Here is a 17,990-nt window from a genome sequence, read left to right on the forward strand (position 1 = left end):
ACTTTCAACTAACTTTATTTCGCAGAGTGGCCAAATGTATCTGTTAAAAAAGACATTGAAAAACAGCTAGATTAAAGGCAAGCTCAGTCATTGTGTCAGTAGTCAAAGCACGTCTGACGTGTCCTCAATTGTACTAAAGCCCGGCCAGGCAATCACGTTTTGGAATAATGAAACTGATCGTGAGCTAGTGACTTGTTTTCGCTTCACTAGTCTTGCGGCTAAGCTGAATCCTATGCCTTGCCATTAATCGCCCTCAGATCCAAGAAGGGGGTGCAAGTGCAATCCTGGCAACGATTGCTAAGGTGCCCTTGTACCACATCGTTCACATTATTTACGTGCTCTTATACAGCGTTACTAGAATAAACTCAGTTTAAAAGCTCTGCCGAAGAGATGGGCTGTGCGGGGGGTTGTAAGAAATAGTGGCGCTGTAGTCTGATTTTGCTCCCACGGCTGGTGCATGTGATTCGCGGCGATTGCGAACGATGCACTGTGTTCACACATCACTTCTGGCCCTGTTTTAGCACTGCATGGTTTCTTGCAGAAAAAGGGTCATGTATGAAGTGTGAGGAGGAGCAGGTCCATCTTGAGTGTGGTACTCCAACATGCTTTGCGCGGGGCTCCAAAAGCAGTGACCACAATGACTGCTTGGCTTCATGCAACCTGTTTATTTATTTCCTTTGTGAAAGTGGCACAGGCCAAGATAAAAGCTGCTGCAAGTTGCTTGAGAAGCTTATATATATACCCCCGGTCTCTTTTTCCCTGCAGGGATGGGCTAGCAGACGAATGATCGTAAGGGAATGTCCTGTCGAGCCTTGCATGTTACCCGAGAGTTCATGTTGTCGTGCAAATAAAGATTATCATTCTATGCCATTTAATTATTCTAATCAATATTACATTCAGCAGCAGTTCGCCGATATGGTGCAGGTGGTGTCGTTGAGTCTTATATATATTGCGTGAGACAAATACAAACACAACAATTACAAAGTTAAGAAGACGCTTGAGCTTCACCTTCAGTCATAAAACACGATAACCCAGTCAGGCCCTGTGCAAATTACCTTCTAAATTACTAGCCTAGCATCGGTACCGTGCCGTAAGGGAATAATTGACTGCATGCAACACTGACCGTTGTAAACTGTGAATGTCTACTTCTTGTACAATTGTCAAGTGCCAACTACGCCATAATTGTTCATTATGCGAGTCGGTGAAGGGCCCACTACTCGTGCATAAAGCAAAATGCAAACATATTGCGACCTGCATGTAATGGGTGGAGAGCAAAAACGGCTCTCGCCCTTAAGAAGAAAAGAATATCACGCGCTTCTTCTTCTTTTGAGAGCCAGCCGCGACGGGCGTGCTTTTCGAGAGCTGGCTGCATCTTGGTTAATTATAAGACAGAATGGAAAGTTAGGCTAGTTGGATATGCATGGTATAATTGTTGTTCGAGTGCACGAATAAACAGAAAGGAAGAAAGGACAAGCACTTTCTCGCAACTAAACGATTTAATAAAAAGGGAAGAATACATAAGCAGGCAATAAAAAAACAACGCATGCGTGTGGCGGCAAAAAGTACACCTGTGGCAACTCGAGAACACAAGTAAAAGAAGAGATTATCTAGAAACATAATATAGGAAAGCAAACTCTATATTGTGCAGCAAAACCGGAGGCTGGCTGACGCATTGTTCTCCTCTTTTTTCTGAAGAAAAGCTTCCGTCAATTCACGAGTTGATTGTTAGATAGAAAAACCACTTCAGTATCCTGAAAAAGAGAATAGCAACTGCATTCACTGCAATGAACCGGTAGATTTGATGCCCCCCGAGGATTTCAATGAAGAATCGTGTTCTCTAAGACGAACATTGATGTATCTTCCCAACTGACCTATGTACACTTTACCACAGCTAAAAGGAGTCGTATAAACAACGCCCATTGCGCAGTTGAAATAAGAAGGCTGAATTCATAAGCAAAGCTCGAAAAGCATGCCTAAACGCTATGACACTCGGCTTCCCTGCCTCTACAGAGACTAAAGTTAGTCAGTGACCATTTTACGCAAGACAACAGTCTGTTCGCACAAGCTCTCAAGCTAAAAAATCAACACAACTGGAAATTCCTGTGGGCACGAGGAGGTGCTTGGTGTGTAGTGACACCACGGACTTGAGGTAGCAGGGGGGGGTTTCGACTCCCTTCCACACCTAACCGTGCATGGCTTTGTCGTGTCCGGAGAAAGGGGGATCCTGGGGGTAAAGCCGATGCCGGGTGATTGGACCTTTAAGGCTCTAAGGCTTCCTGGCGGAGGCAGCCCCAGCTTCAAGCAGAAGGCATCCCTGGGCTGACCCACACAGGGGAAATCGGTAGTAGCTTTTTCCTGTCTCCTTCTCTCTCTACATCTTCGTCTTTGTCTCGCACTTTTTATCTCTACTGTCGTCTTCTTTTTTCTATTACTTATGTCCTGGCGGTTTGGGTTAATCTTGTGTGGCTGTCCAACCTTGGGTACTCGATATTCGGTTATAGTAACATTGTAAGGTTGATATGGCAGGGCTTAATACACCACAACCTCTGCCAGATTTCCTCGTTGAGCTCGGTGGTGGTGGGCGACTGGCATCGTTATCGAACATGCAACATATTTCATGGGATCAAAAACCCTCTTTTTCAACTGATCATCCCCCAGAAAAGGTGGCACACCGACGGATCTTTTGAGTTCTCTTTGAGAAATCGAGACGCCTTCCCAAAGTGAGTCATTTACAGTGGAACAGATAAGAAAGCACGAAACATCTCGCCTTTTCTTGTATCAAAATGCCTCATTGAGACCATTGGAAATTACTACAAAGCCACGGAGATGGCCAGTGGGTATCAACTTATTGAAGTGAAAGATAAGTCGCTATATGAAAAACTAACAAAGCTTTTGTTCTTCGGGAACAATCCTGTTGAGTTACAGCCCATATAACAATGAACACCGTGAAGGGTGTTGTCTCTGATGATGACTCCTGGATTTGACAGATGAGGAACTCCTTGCTGGTTGGGAAGATGAAAATGTAGTAAAAGTTCAAATGTAGTAAAAGAGTAGTCTCGGTTGCCCTGCCCTCACTTAACATGGCCCCACCGGAGGCCCCTATGAACCCTTGCAGCAGCCTGGGCAGCAAACAAGCTAAAGAGGTCCCCTTGACCTTGGCCCGGTGAAGACAAAAACTCCGTAAGCCGTGACGAAGCCTACCCTTCGTACACGACCGTCTGGTGTCTCTCCAGAGGTGATGGGCACCACTACTAATCCACTGCTGCAGACTTCTTCGGAGGAGGGACGAGAGCCGCTCGACTGCTCCGAGAAAGACAAAACACTAATTACAGGGCCTTCCAAAGGCTCAGTAATTACAATAAGCCACTCTCAATCCATACACACAGCACTACTTTACACACAATATCGAAACACAAATAAATGGAACGCCAGAGGACTGCTTCGAAACTGCGATGATGTCCAAGAACTTTTACACAAACACTCGCCAAAAGAGTTGTGTACAAGAAACACACTTGAAACCAAAACACACGTATTTCCTCATAAACCACGTTATCTTCCGCGAGGATCGAGATGACGCAATCGCATCATCAGGCGGCGTGGCTATTATATTAGATGAAAGCGTAGTGTATCATGGTTTGCAGATACAAACAGCCCTCGAAGCAGTGGCTGTTTGTGCTGTTGTCTTAAACAAACTTGTTACTATTTGCTCAGTGTACATCTCCCCTCAATTATCAGATGCAGAAACAAGAATTTCAGTCTTTTGTGGATCAACTACCTGAACCCTTCATCATCCTTGGCGATTTTAATGCTCACAGCCCTTTGTCGGGTGACTCGAGAAGTGATGCGCAAAGCCGCTTGATTGAGAACTTTATTTTTTCAACAGATGCATGCATTCTAAATAAGAAAGAACGGACATTTTTTATCCTGGCGAACAAAGCTTATTCGTGCATTGATCTTAGCATTGTTTCCTCGATCCTTTTACCCGATTTTAATTGGTATCGCAATAAAAACCCCTATAGGTGTGGGGGGAGTGATCACTTTCCCATATTACTGAGGACGCCAAAAGAAAACAAATATCTACCTCAGGCTCCAACTTGGAAGGTACGTAGACAGAGCTGATTGGAAGAAGTACCAGTCTTAATACTATATCGTGGGCAGAGATTTACTCTCTAGGAATCGACTCGGCTACCATGTATTATACTGCTTTTATTATTTACGCTGTTTCGAAATTGTAATCCCTCAAGTTGCGGTCTCTGCAGACGTCGTGTCCAGTGGTGGAACGGCGATAACTTGCACCAGATATATTTTCTGTGTTTGGCAGATCAGGAAGCAAAGAAAAGTCAATGTGATTTTTGATGAAGAGTGCTATACTCCCTCCACGACCACTTAGTCTGTCTTTGCGTAAAATTACATAACCCGGGAAAAGATTTCAACATCTAAAACCGAATCATTTAACCAGCTTTCGGTGACGCAAATAATTGAGGGCTGGTGACATTCAATGAGCCAATCGAAGCTATCAATCTTGTTTGCTAAGCTACGTGCATTATTATTCAAAATGACCAAATTTTGATCAATACGCAGTCACTCTGGAAGTCGTGGTTGACGTGAATGAAAAGGCGCATGCGCGGGCGGCCGCTCAGGGGCGTGTTGAGAATGTTTCACAAGGGTCCCGCTGGCTTCGTCCCAGCTATAACGGACGCTGTCCACGATAAGAGCATCGTGGCGAAGTCTGACTATCTGCATTTTTTCTGATGTCAACCGAGTGCTGCCACAAAGACTTGCGTATTTGTCGAACACGTGCCGAGAAGTCTTCATTTATGTATATTTTTTATCCTTCAAGTTTTCTTGTTTCCTTAAAATTTGTGTCTTGGTACGAAAATCAATGAGCTTAATAATAACAGGTCGTGGACTACTATTCTTTCTTTGCGTTCCTAGCCTGTGCCACCGCTCAATGTTTTCATACTTGACGCCTAATTTGACATTTATGAGTTCATGCACAGTTTCCAGTAGCTGATCCGGAGTCTCTTTCTCCGTTTCCGTCAATCCGTAAATTATCAGGTTGTTCCTGCGAAGGCTGTTTTCCAAGTCGTCATTACGGTGGTCAAGAAATTCAACCGTGTTTTTTAGGTCCCTCACAGTGCTTTCGAGCTCGTTCAATCGAGGAACCAGGTCCGCAGCCACAGCTGTCCTTGCCTCTACGGTATTTAACCTACTATCGAGAGCCGCTACTGTAGTAGTGAGGCTGGCTATGTCCTGGCTAATTTTTTGCTGACCGGCAAGCAACTCCTTCAGCATATCTTCGATTTGAGGACCAGAATTAGACTCGACGTCTCCAGAAATCAAGAGTAGCATTCTTAGCCAACACAAAAATGAATTCACAGCGCATGCGCAAGGCAGGGGGTCCGGCAGCAGCAACAAGAAACGGTCATCGCTTCTGTAACACTTGAAATGGTAGCGTACCTGTAAAATCAAGCAAACTAGCTTGTAGCGATCGGACGCCATGCCGCCGCCGGACCCACTGAAGAGTTGTCGGGATGTCGTTCTTATATCCACCGCTGATGCCGTAGACGTCACTGCTGCGCCGTGCCATGCGCCGTAAAAACAGTCCCATTCAAGTCCGTAACCGGTGCCCGTGATAAACGCCGGTGATAAATTGGAGGCTTGAAAAGCAGGATCGGTCGAGGCGTACACGGCCCAGGAATCGGGGAACTGTGATGGGAGCACGCGCACATCGGACGACGACGAACTGCATCTGCTGGTAACTGCGGCCACCTGTAAAATCAAGCAAACTAGCTTGTAGCGATCGGGCGCCATGCCGCCGCCGGACCCACTCCTTAAGCGAGTAATGACCCACTCCAGAAGTGACTAATGCAGTCATATGCACGAATTCATTAAGTGCCCTAAGAACTTTAAAAACCACCAGAAAGTAAAAAAGTCCTGTCATTGTTTTGCTATTCTCTCTCTCCTCTGTGCCATTTACACATCGAAACAGCATGTAGCAGCGTGCTGGGTGCCAGGACACCGCGAAATTTGGGGAACATACTAGTGCATAAGCGTGCAACATCAGTCTATGCAAATGCTCCGCAATCATGTGTAGCTGTCCCGTAATGGACTTGAAACCCTTTATGACAAAAAAAAGCTGAGCGATTACTGGCAACGTACATGAGATGGACAAGTACATAATAAATTACATTTAATGAAGCCTTACCTTGATGACTGGCCACCAACATCTCAACAGTGCCGTACAGAAGTAACGCTGTCGGTTATGTATTGGACAGGCGTATAGTACACACTCGCACCTTCTGTCCTGTAGATGTGCGAGAAATGTGGCGAACCCCTTACTGTCCCTCATATTTTGATACAGTGCAATGAATTAAATCATTTTAGAAAAAAGTATTTTCCAACACCCTACCGAGAACAAATGCCTTTTCACTCGGCGATCTTTATCGGTAGAAATCCACTTTTCAAACATCATTTATTATTTGCATTCTTTAAAAGATATTTATAACTTCCATGTGATCTACCCTGGTGATAACGACCTATCACAAGAGGTCATTGCTGCAGTGCGTACATTACAAAGCACGTGTTTCGCAGCCCTTGGAGACAAGGAGGCTGAAAGCATTCGGGCTCTTTAATTTCTTCATAGCTTTATCATCGGAGCCATTGACCACTAATTTTCACTATACACATTTCATGTCACTCGCATAATTTTGTTCCCTATATGTTTTACCCACCTTTAGAGCAAGGAAGATTAGACTCCTTTACAGCCAGTCATCATACCCATAGCCGCAATCTTTTATTTAATTTACTGGCACTCTTTGGTCATCACATGGCCCTTGCGCTTAAAAACACCATATATCATCTATGGGTGGATAATTGCCACATTAAAGCCTGCAAGACAGAGGGAAGTTGCGTGTACATCATTTCTTGCACTAGCGACCTTTTGCTAATCTTTTTGTAGCTGTTCGGGCTTCCTTGTTTTCATATCCAATCAGTTCTACATTTATGACAATGTGCTTCTCTTCAGAAGAACTGAAATCTTCACTTGATAACACCAAACGCAATCGCAAATCCCTGGCACATTTCAACATACGTAGCCTTTCAAAGAACTATAGCATGGTAGGTTTCTTTTCTAATCTAAACAACCCCTTCACTATCATCTGCTGTCAACCGCTGATATTATTTGGCATTTCGGGATATACAATGGGAGCATGTGTCCGTAAGGAATGAGGGGTTCAGCCATACTGGTTCAATATAATTGGTGGTATTGTCCTTGCCACGATCTGTATTTCTCGTGTTTCATTGTTGAATTTTTATTTTATAAATTCAACACGTAATTACTTTTGCTATTAGTAAAAACACAATCATTGGATCTATATATCATTCCCTGTCATCTTGTCCTGCTCTTTTTTGATCTCGGCTGGATGCTATCTAAAACGTCATTGCTAATGAAAACAATCTTATCATTCTTGGTGACACAAACATAGATATTATACTAACCTTACTGATAGTCATTGCTCTAACTAGACTTCATGCTATGAAGGCTATGGCCTACGTTAACTAATAACTTTCCCCACTAGATGTACCCCTTGTTATATTCTATAATTAATAGACCACTTCACTTATCAAATTTACAAATTGAGCAACTTGCTGGTGTTATCACTGTTCTTATTATGGACCACAACTTCTCGTTTGCTTTGTTAAACTCAACCAATGTCTCAGTGCATAGAAACATAAAAAAAAAAACTAACTTTAACACTTTCAGAATGCATAAAGTGCCCCTTGAGTTTTTTTTTTTCTTTTTTGCACTGCTTTCTAGAGGACACAGAGGTTCTTGGTGTATAGAGAGAACGCCATAGCCACATAAAACATCGCTGCAAAAGGAAAACGAAATTGGTTAAATTGTTCAGTTTCAGTTCAGAGAGATGAGTGCCGGAGGAGGTTGCCTTTATGAGACCAGCTAATTGAAGTTATGTTACGCCCTACATTATAATCAGTTGTGAAGAACAAGAACCTTTTTTAATCCTTGAAATTACTTGGAAAAAAGCAGTTTGGTACTGTGCGTCTATAGGGCTTGTCTTCGAAATTTGCTGATAACCGCATGGGCGCATTCAGAATGTAATTTCATGAGGTAATATTTTATTCAACCAATATTCTGTTTATTTGCTACAAAAATAATCACTGAACAAGTTTTTCTAGAATGCTCAATAGCATGACATTATTTTTGCATCATCAACTAAAGTAGGGAGTCATGAGGTTTGCAATTAAACAAAATATCTTTAGCTCTTCACATGAGCCCCAAATCAATTATTCATGTTCCTGAATGCAAATACAGCTTGCTTTTCCTTCAGGTTGTAAAGTTGGATGCTCTGAAGTGCTCCAAAATAGAAAATATTGCTGCTCCAAAGTGCTCCAAATAGAAATATTTTCTGCTCCAAAAAGCTCCAAATAAAAAAAATGTTCTGCTCCAAAGAGCTCCAAAATAGAAAAATGTTCTGCTCCAAAGTGCTCCAAAATGAAAATTGTGCTGCTCTAAAGTGCTGCATACTGCAAATTTTGCTGCTCCGAAAATCGCTCCAAATCGGCAGACCTCCGTGGCATCACTGAAATTGCAGAGATAGATTGGAAATCGATTTTACCGGCAACTTAACAAAGCTAGAACCGTGTACACGGAGTGTACCAGCATAACACAGGTTTCACACTGGCTTTCAGCTCTGAGAAACCCATGGATAACAACAGCCTTCTTACAAACAAAAAGTAAACAAGAAAACCTTCACAAAAAGTCAAGCGTCAGCCTTTCAATATAATGTTAAAGTTGCGACACATAACTTATCCTATTAATACACTCGACAGACTCTTGAAAGAAGCTAGGTGCACCTGCTTTGATAATGCAATAATTAAACAAAAATTACACTCTTAAAATATGGTATACCATTGGGCCATTTCTTTACAAGTCTTCACCCAGCCACAATCCTAATCGACTGAATACATGAACAAGGGTGGTAACAAAAGCCACTGACATTGCAGATGAGTTCAATGCTTTCTTCTGTCCTACACCTGATCATTTACTCAACAGTATACAACAGTCAACACTCAGTCAGACGGCTTATTCATTTTACCTATATCCCACGTCATCGGTAGAAGTATCCGATGCAATCGCTAGTTTACAGACGATGCAGTCGCTAGTTTACAGATTTTGACTATTTACAGCCCCCTAAAATCAAATTAATATAACCTTACATTGTCAACTTGCTCACACATATAAATAACTGCATGTTTAAAACAGGCGTTTTTCCCAATGAGTTGAAGCATGGTAATATAACTCCCATATCAAAAAAGTTGACAAGGAATTAATATCGAACTATCGGCCAATATATATGCTACCCTTTTTTAGCGAGATAATAGAACAGCTACTTTTCAACCGCTTAACTGTTTCTAAAAATTTGATCTCTTATCACCTGAACAACATGGATTTTGCAGAAGTTATTCCACTGAAACAGTTATTTTATCATTCTCCGACATAATAAAGCATGCCCTTAAATGGCCAGTAAACAGCCCTGAAGTCCAAAAATTTTTTAAAAAGAGATATATGTGCTGTTTTTCTTTGCGAACATGCTGCCGCAAGAATTTTACAAATACGTGCTATATTAAAGAAGTTACAGGGGTTAGAACATTGATCTAAGCTGGTTCCAATTTTTCGCGCGGTCTCGCCCCCTTTCTCCCTTCCATGAAGGGGAAGGCGTAGCCCATCATCATGACTTTGCCCACTTCGGCAACAAGACACCACGTCAGCGATTGACGTCATTGGCGAACTCGATCAGTCGCAACGCACTTCCGCCTGCTGCGAAGCGTGGTTGTTTGTTAACCGTTTGCCGCACCAGTCGGGGGTCAACCGTGTAAGCGTCAGGTGCGAAGAGTCGAGCACAAACGATCAGGTCCCCGACATACATCGCTGGATGGCCGATTCGCTTCAGCCATGCAGCGCGCAGGGCCCCATTGTGAAGCACCCGTTGCTGATGCTTCTCCGCTGCCCAGTCGCTTGATTTGCAGCCGACGACAGAGCAACGTTTTTTACCCGTGTTGCTCATGTCAAGGGCGAAGTACCTTCGTATGTGTGCACAGGCACTATAGTTGAGCGAGGAGTGTACACGTGCACGCAACAATTGCGAGGCTGATTCTTTCACCGCAGTGCCAGAAAACAAGGGGCAGTTTCGTAGCTGTGGGTAGTAACAGGAACTGACGTTCACTTCACTACTGTTTTTTCACACCTGATTAGGCCAATCAACGAGCTGCTTCGGCGAGCTGCGTGATACGTCGCGTCGTCGTTTGCCGAGTTGACGTCATTGTGCGTGCAAGGGGGTCGGTCAGGCGTAGAAAAGATGCATGGGAATTGTTTTTTAAACAGGGGCTGTGTGCGGCGCGCAGCGCTGTGATATTCAAAAATGTGATTGCTGCGGTCTAATCTAAGAATTTCCGAGCATGTATGGGGGTGTAAAAAAAAAGTCGAAGCCTGTTTACTGGCCCTTTAATGGCCATATTCTTAGCTCAGTATTTGTAGGCTTTAGCAAGGCATTTGACACAATCTCTCATGACATCCTATCTCATAAGCTAGAAGTCCTAGGCGTTCGTGGCCCAGCATTTTCACTCATATGCAGCTATTTAAGAATGCAGATGATAAATTTTGAAGGTTCACTATCACATATATAATAAGTCATAATGGGTGTTCCACAAGGCTTGCTTCAAGGTGCCTTCTTATTTCTCGTAAACATTAACGATCTTCTCAACTGCTGAACTAGCATCTCATCCGTTTTATATACTGACGACACCACTATATTTACTTCTAGCTATTGCATGAATACCATGATAATTCAACTCATCTCTGACCTGAGCAACTTATCTTGTTTGGTACAAAAAAAAAAAATACAGCTTTGTTCCAAAGGCGAAGCAATGAACAAGATAGCAACAAATTGGAAGGTCACGTGTAGAATGGAAAGCAGATCGACACGGCCACGGCTCACAGAGATGCAGAGGTTAAATCCCATGTGCTGAGTGTGCCTCCCACGAACACACTTCCCGAAACTGCAAAGTCGAACCACAACGTTGCGTGAACTGCGAGGGTAGTCATCCTGCTTACCCTAGTGCTTGTACTACATTGAATAGAGAAAAAAGCATTGTTACTCTTATAGTTTACGAAAACATCAGCTTCAGAGAAGCGCGGCAGCGTCTTTTGTTGACGGAATGCAGAAGCTACTCTGTTGTGCTGCAACTGGGTGTGACAACACAGCGGTCTGCAGCGCCTGTCCTGGGCACGCCTAGGGACGCTGGGGCAGGGCATCCAGCGCCCACAGTGGATGCAGCTCCCGTTGCACCACTACCTCAAACTCTGGCTCTACGAACACCAGGGTCAGCAAGCCTCAAGGGCCCTCTCCATGCGGCGAGGCTCAACGTGAAGACATTCGTACAATTGGGACGGCTGTCCATCGCGTCAGGTGACGCCATGGACACGAGTCAGGGTAGCCCTGGACCGCCGATGTCAGAACGACAATGGGACTCCTTGGATCGGATAAAAGACAAACTTAGAATCACTGGGCCTGAAGACAAAACTTGGGTTTTTACACTGCCCATAAAATAAGACATGGCTTTTATACACTGGAACTGCAGGGTACTCCTACATAACTTAAACGATATAAAAGACATACTAGCCACCTTTTAACCAGTAGCCCTGTGTTTACAAGAAACGAATTTAGGTACTAAACATAGAAACATGTTGAACTATAGTGTATTCCGGCACGACCGAGAGCAGGCAAGTAGGCTCTCAGGTGGTGTTGCTATTATAGTCAAGAGTGGAGTACCGGAGTGAGAACATAAACTTAAAACAAAATGGAAGCTGTGGAGGCATAGTCAAGAGTGGAGTACCGGAGTGAGAACATAAACTTAAAACCAAAATGGAAGCTGTGGAGGCCACAATACACACATTACAGTGTGTACTTGGAGCCGCATCTTAAATATTCACCTCCTATTTAGAACACCTTATAGAATAGCTGCCAGAGTCGTTCTTGGTGGCCGGAGATTTTGATGCACACTCCGAATCGGGGTAGTGAAAAAACTGAACAATAATGGAAGCTCGAGCTACTTGGTATGGGTTCATCATGGTTGAACAGCCCACACAAGACGCGGGTGAAGGAAAAGAACACAGACAAGCACCGACTCTCAACTAACATTTATTTGGGAAAGAACAGATGATGTATAGGTGAAGTGCCACTTGAAAGGAAATGCAATAACATCAAACTGCAAAAACAACCCAGCATGCTGCAAGCAAGGGAAAAAAAATTGTAACATTGGTATGATCTTCTACAGGTGCTAGAAAGATGGCAAAATTTTGCATTGCTCAGCGCAATTGATGGCATGCTGACACACTTGTCATTTTCTCTTCAGATGTGGGAGGCTTCAATCACTTCTCTTGCTAGCTGATTTCTGTGACGCGACAGTATAATTGTGTTGCTGAATAAGGGTAAGCAGCCGCATTCGTGACAATGAGCGGCGAGGCAGTGTGGTTTTGACTCTGATAATGAGTGCTTGTCTTTCCGCAGGTGAACGTTGATGAATCTTTTGCTTTTGCCTATGTAACTTCTACTGCATGATAAGGAAATCTGGTATACAATGACCTCTATGAATTCTGTATATCCAAAGGGGTGGTTTATACCACTGTTGCCAGGAACACATTCATTGCTTTTGCTTTGCTTAGCAATGCTTTTTTGCACTTTTGCGCATATGGACAAAAGCTTATAACTAGATGAAAAGACAACGCATATTGTTTGGCCACGTTTTTTAAACCGTGTGCTTCTCGGTGAGTATACGGTATCACCCAGTCATGGGCACGTTACCAGTAAAAAGTAAGTGTTATAGTTACAGTTACCGATTTTGTAAAAGTAACTTGGTACAGTTGCAGTTGCAGTGAAAAGTAACGTCGTTATTTTTCCGTTACTGTGTAAAATAAGTAATTGATTACAAAACAAATGATAGATTTGAATGAATAATGGCGTAGGAAGGCATGCAGGTAATGAAAGTTGCATGTGGTGAAATCCTAGACGAAAAAAAAAGCCTAAAAGTCGGCCTATATAATCAATCCTTCTGTAAGGCTCACTTTGTCACATCAGTTTTTTGTTATTGTTTCATTTCATTTCATTTATTTATACTGTCAGCCCTTTGCGGGCTATTACAGGAGTGGAGTTGACTCGTATAAAACAGAAATGTGCATAAGAGAAACATAAGAAAAAGAACCTTCACTACTGGAACAAATCATTTCAAAGCACATACAACAAATATATCATAATGGCTAAGCATATAGTTTATAGAGAAGTTAGTGAAAAATAAGAAAAGAGAGCATCACTGCCGAAATACACATCATATTTTGCGCATAATAAAAAACATAATAAATATCATAGTCTAGTTACAAAGCACGTAATTCACACATATTCACAATCTTAGCGCATGGTATCAGAGTGCACTATATGTTTTATTGCTTCTAAAAAGTCTGTAAGCAATTTGATTTTCACAACCGAATCTGGTAACAAATTCCACTGCTGAATCGCCCTGGGGAAGAAGCTGTACCTGAAACAGTCATGAACTTTGGGGGGTGGTATGTACATACTGTGTCTGGGTCTTGACGTTTCTTGTGTTTTGATTTCAAAGTGCCTGTCGTAGCTTATTGTAATGCGATTATGAACTATCATGAAAAGGAATTTCAGCCTTTCATATTCGGTGCGTTTTTGTAGAGGTAGGAGCTGTGCAAGTTTGCATAATTCACTAGGTGAATGGAAACGACGGTATTTATTAAATATAAACCTAGAACTAAGTTGCTGTATTTTGTCAAGTTTCAAACGGTTAGTTTGGGTATAGGGATCCCACACTACTTTAGCACATTCGATAATGGGTCTTAGCAAAGTTTTATGAGCTAAAGTTTTAACTTTGGTAGAGGCACAGTGGAGGTTACGTCTCAGGCCCCATAACACCTTGTTAGCTTTGGAACAAAGTTCCTCAACATGAAGATTCCAACGCAAGTCGGGTGTAAATACGAGACCCAGGTATTTATATTGCTTAGCCTGAGCAAGTTCGTGACCGTTAATACTGTACGGATAACTAAGAATGTTTTTTTTTTCTAGAAATGGACATAAAAACAGTTTTTGTTGGGTTAAGCTGCATTTGCCACTGATCACCCCAGTTTTTAATTCTCTCTAAGTTAATATCAAGTTCGGCCTGGTCGCTTGGCGACTGTACATTTTTGTATAGTATGCAATCGTCAGCAAACATTCTTATTCGGGTAGTAATATTTTTTGGCAGATCATTTATAAACACCAGGAACAAGAGGGGCCCCAAGACACTACTCTGGGGCACCCCAGATACCACAGGCGATAAACCAGATTGGTGGTGCTCTAGTTGGTGTTCTCAGCATGCAAGATAGGAACTGAACCACCGGGTGAGGGCAGAATTTTCAAAGGTACTATCGATTTTAAGTAAGAGCTTATTGTGCAACACCTTATCCAAAGCCTTTGCGAATTCTAAAAATATTATGTCAGTTTGACCACGGGTATTAACTGTGCTAGATAAGTCTTGTACAAGCTCAGTAAGCTGAGTAACCTTGGATAACCCTTTCCTAAAACCATGCTGACAGAAAACAATTAAATTATGTTCATCGAGATAGGTTAGCAAGTGCTTTGATACAATGTGCTCTAATATTTTTGAACAGGTGCTTGTAAGAGATATAGGTCGGTAGAGATATAGGTCGATTGATGCACTGCATCATGTTAAACAAATAATCAAAACATACCTTGCAATATTCATCAATGAAGATAGATTCCTCGTGCTGCAAACGAGGCAATGAGAGTGCGTCGAGCGTTGCGTCCATCCTCCCTTTAAGTACTTCGTTAACGTACTTCATGGCGTTGAACAACGAATTCCATCGCGTTGCATTCGGCACAGGGAGATGCCTTCCCAAGGCAGCCATTATTGCTTCGGCTGCCTGCACAGACTGGCATTGTTTCCTCCAAAGAGTCTTCAGTTTTGAGAAAACGGTCCTCGCCATTTCGCTGTAGGTCTCGTTGTTGCCGGCATTTTCGGCATCCACCGGAAGCGATGAGGTTTAGGGTGTGCGCGGCACACCTTCTGTGTCGTGGCAAGTGGATATGTTGAGAGGAATCATTGTTCGAGCCACTGTCCAGTACCTCTGTGATGTTATTTGCCACAAAATCTTGGTCCCTTTTCAGCTTCTCCAAAGACCGTGTGCCCGAAAAATGGAAATTTCCAACAAGTTAGGGCGGAAATGAGCTGGTAGAGGTTCAACTTTTTTTATACAGCATCCATATAATTTGATTGACTAATTTGTTAAGCAGTATGAAATAAAGGTGCCAACAGCTGGACGAAAAAATACGGGACAGGAAAGAGCACTCCCTTAACAATAAAACTGTTAGAAAAAGCAAAAAGGAGTGAAAGTTAATATCCATTAACAAAGATAAATGTGACGACTATGCCCTAGCAGACGTATAAATGCACACAAAAGTTTGCGGAGCGTAGGCTCTACTGCAAATGCGAATTTCTGCTCTGTTAGCACATGGCACTTCTTAAATAGCTGGTAACTGTGTAGCTCGCAAGGACTATACTACAGGCCGGAACATCTATTTGGAGGTTATGCTCTCAGACAAAGCCGGAATATAGCTTCCTCGGAAGTTTCGTACTCCGCACGTTTTTGGGGCGGTTTACATTTGTGGTATGCTTCCAACAGAAAAAAAATATTGCATGGCACCGATGATCAGTAGCCTTAATATGTAATATAGCACAATAATGGGCTTTAGAAAATTGCAAATATCTGATTAAAACAGAAATCCAGGTCTTAAAAATACGAGGGACGATACAAAGCGTAAAGTTTCTGTTGTGTGTGCATTGCATTTGCCTCTCTTCTTTTCTAGTCTCGGGGCTTTGTATAATATATCTGTAGAACGTATTTGTGTTTTAATTCCTGACTACAAAATAACCACATGACTATTTCGATTTGCGAAGGATATGCAGAAGTCTGTCGTAAATTCTAGGGTTACAATATGTGCCTTAGTATGCAACAGTTGAGGGCATGCGCGCAACTCTCCATAGTCAGTGAGATCAGTGATTGCAGCATGCCAGGCTCATTATTTTTTTTGCGATCATAAAAAAGAATGCAGCTGAAGTCAAATTGCAGCTTAATTTAACCTCTGTGTACACAATGAGATTAAAACAGAAGTAGCCTTTTAACCTACCTGAAGGCTTTCACAAAGTTCGAACCATTGTCCGTGATGACGACGCATATCTTGTGCGGAATTTTGTACTCCACAAATACTGCGTGGAGTGTTGTCATGATTATGTCGTAAGTGTGATGACCTGAGAGACTCTGGCACACAAGCGCGGCGGATCTTCTTTCCAAAGACTATTCATCTATGTAGTGAACCTTCACACCCAGGAAGCTTCTATGGAAATCGAAGAAGAAGATAATGGTCAATCTTAAAACTAGCGATATCAGTCTGGTAATTAGAATAGAGGAAGGGACCTCCACAAGTTTGCAACTACCGCACCACTTACGCAGACGCAAATATCCTAGCTGTATTGCGTTGCGGGCGCTGTTTTGCATGTTTACAAACCATTGCCATATGATTTAGAATCCACCTTGACTAGATAGCAAGGTCAGCAATGCTTTCCATTGTAAGCGTTTAAGCTAGATCCGCTTTTTGAGCCTTGATTTACTCAGATTCATGTCTTTTTTTTCTTTTTTTTTTGTTTACCACAAAACCTTGTGCCACACAAGATGCATACTATGCTTACTCGCCTGCTTAAAACTCTTAATTCTACTTACACAATTTGCTTATTTGGCTTACGAAACATATCATAAATGACTGTTTTCCCGGGCTCTACATTTTGCAAATTTCAGGAACCGACACAGTTCTTCAAATATTTCGCAAGTACATTTTGCGGCAACCTGTGACGTGTAATGCACCCATATCCACGGGGTGACAAAAATCTCTGAACGAATCTTGCGTTGTCTTGTGAGATCGAGGGAACCTCGCAAATTAGGACCTTGCGAAAAGCAAACGTGCAGTGTGCTGTTTATAGCATACACTAAGAGCCTCACCTGTTTGACTTTCCAGCAGTCAGCTGTGCAGCAAGCAGACCGTCGATGTCTTTCTAAGGCGGCGATGAGGGACGCTTTTTGCTCCCTGTAGAGGATGTCGATCTGATTGACCAATGACTTCCTGTTCATCACCGTTGCCGATGGATGCAGTGCGTTAATCAAGCACCGGAACTTACCGTTGCCGATGGATGCAGTGCGTTAATCAAGCACAGGAACTGTTCATTTTCAACGACTGGAAAGCACTGCATGTCGGAGACTAAGATGTTCACAATTATCCTGTCTAAGCGACTTTGTGAAAGAGCCTTGGGTCGTGTAGTTGTTGCTGCAAGACAGGGCTCCAGGGTCTGCTTCGAGCTACTGCCCGCGTGTCTTTTGTCTGCCACGGTGGGACTATGCTCGGCTTTCCTCTTCTTAGGGTCGAACTCCTTCAGTGCAGCTGGATGTTTTTTCTGCGCACAACGAAAGTTTAGGTTCAGTACGGTAATTTTAACTTGATCGGCATAATTGATTACGTACATTGAAACATACGCACAAAACCTGAATCTCGACATTTATAATGGTGAAACTTGCCTCTAGATGTTTCCGCAGGTTTGACGAAGACGTCTTGCTAGTAGAGTACTCTTTTCCGCAAATGCTGCATAACACCGTAATATTTGCCACCGTCTTCTTCAACACGGAAAAATTTCGCATAGGAAGGCCAAAGAAACTGCTGCTCATTCGACAGGCATGGCTTCCAAACAGGAGTAGTGCTGTGCCTGGCTCCTCTGCGGCAACGTTTCTCTGCGGTGCATTTAGCTATTTTTATAAGGACGTACCACGGCCATCGCAGATGTGGCGCTTT

At 42.9% G+C, this 17,990-nt stretch overlaps 1 protein-coding gene across 4 annotated transcripts in view; it reads left to right on the forward strand.

Moving 5' to 3' along the window:
* Nucleotides 1-17,990, forward strand: part of Clic (chloride intracellular channel protein 5) — a 233,265-nt gene that overhangs the window by 68,087 nt on the left and 147,188 nt on the right. The gene's annotated exons all lie outside the window — the stretch shown is intronic.

This window comes from Rhipicephalus microplus, chromosome 5 (assembly GCF_043290135.1).
Source record: "Rhipicephalus microplus isolate Deutch F79 chromosome 5, USDA_Rmic, whole genome shotgun sequence".
In the NCBI taxonomy this organism is placed as follows: domain Eukaryota; kingdom Metazoa; phylum Arthropoda; class Arachnida; order Ixodida; family Ixodidae; genus Rhipicephalus; species Rhipicephalus microplus.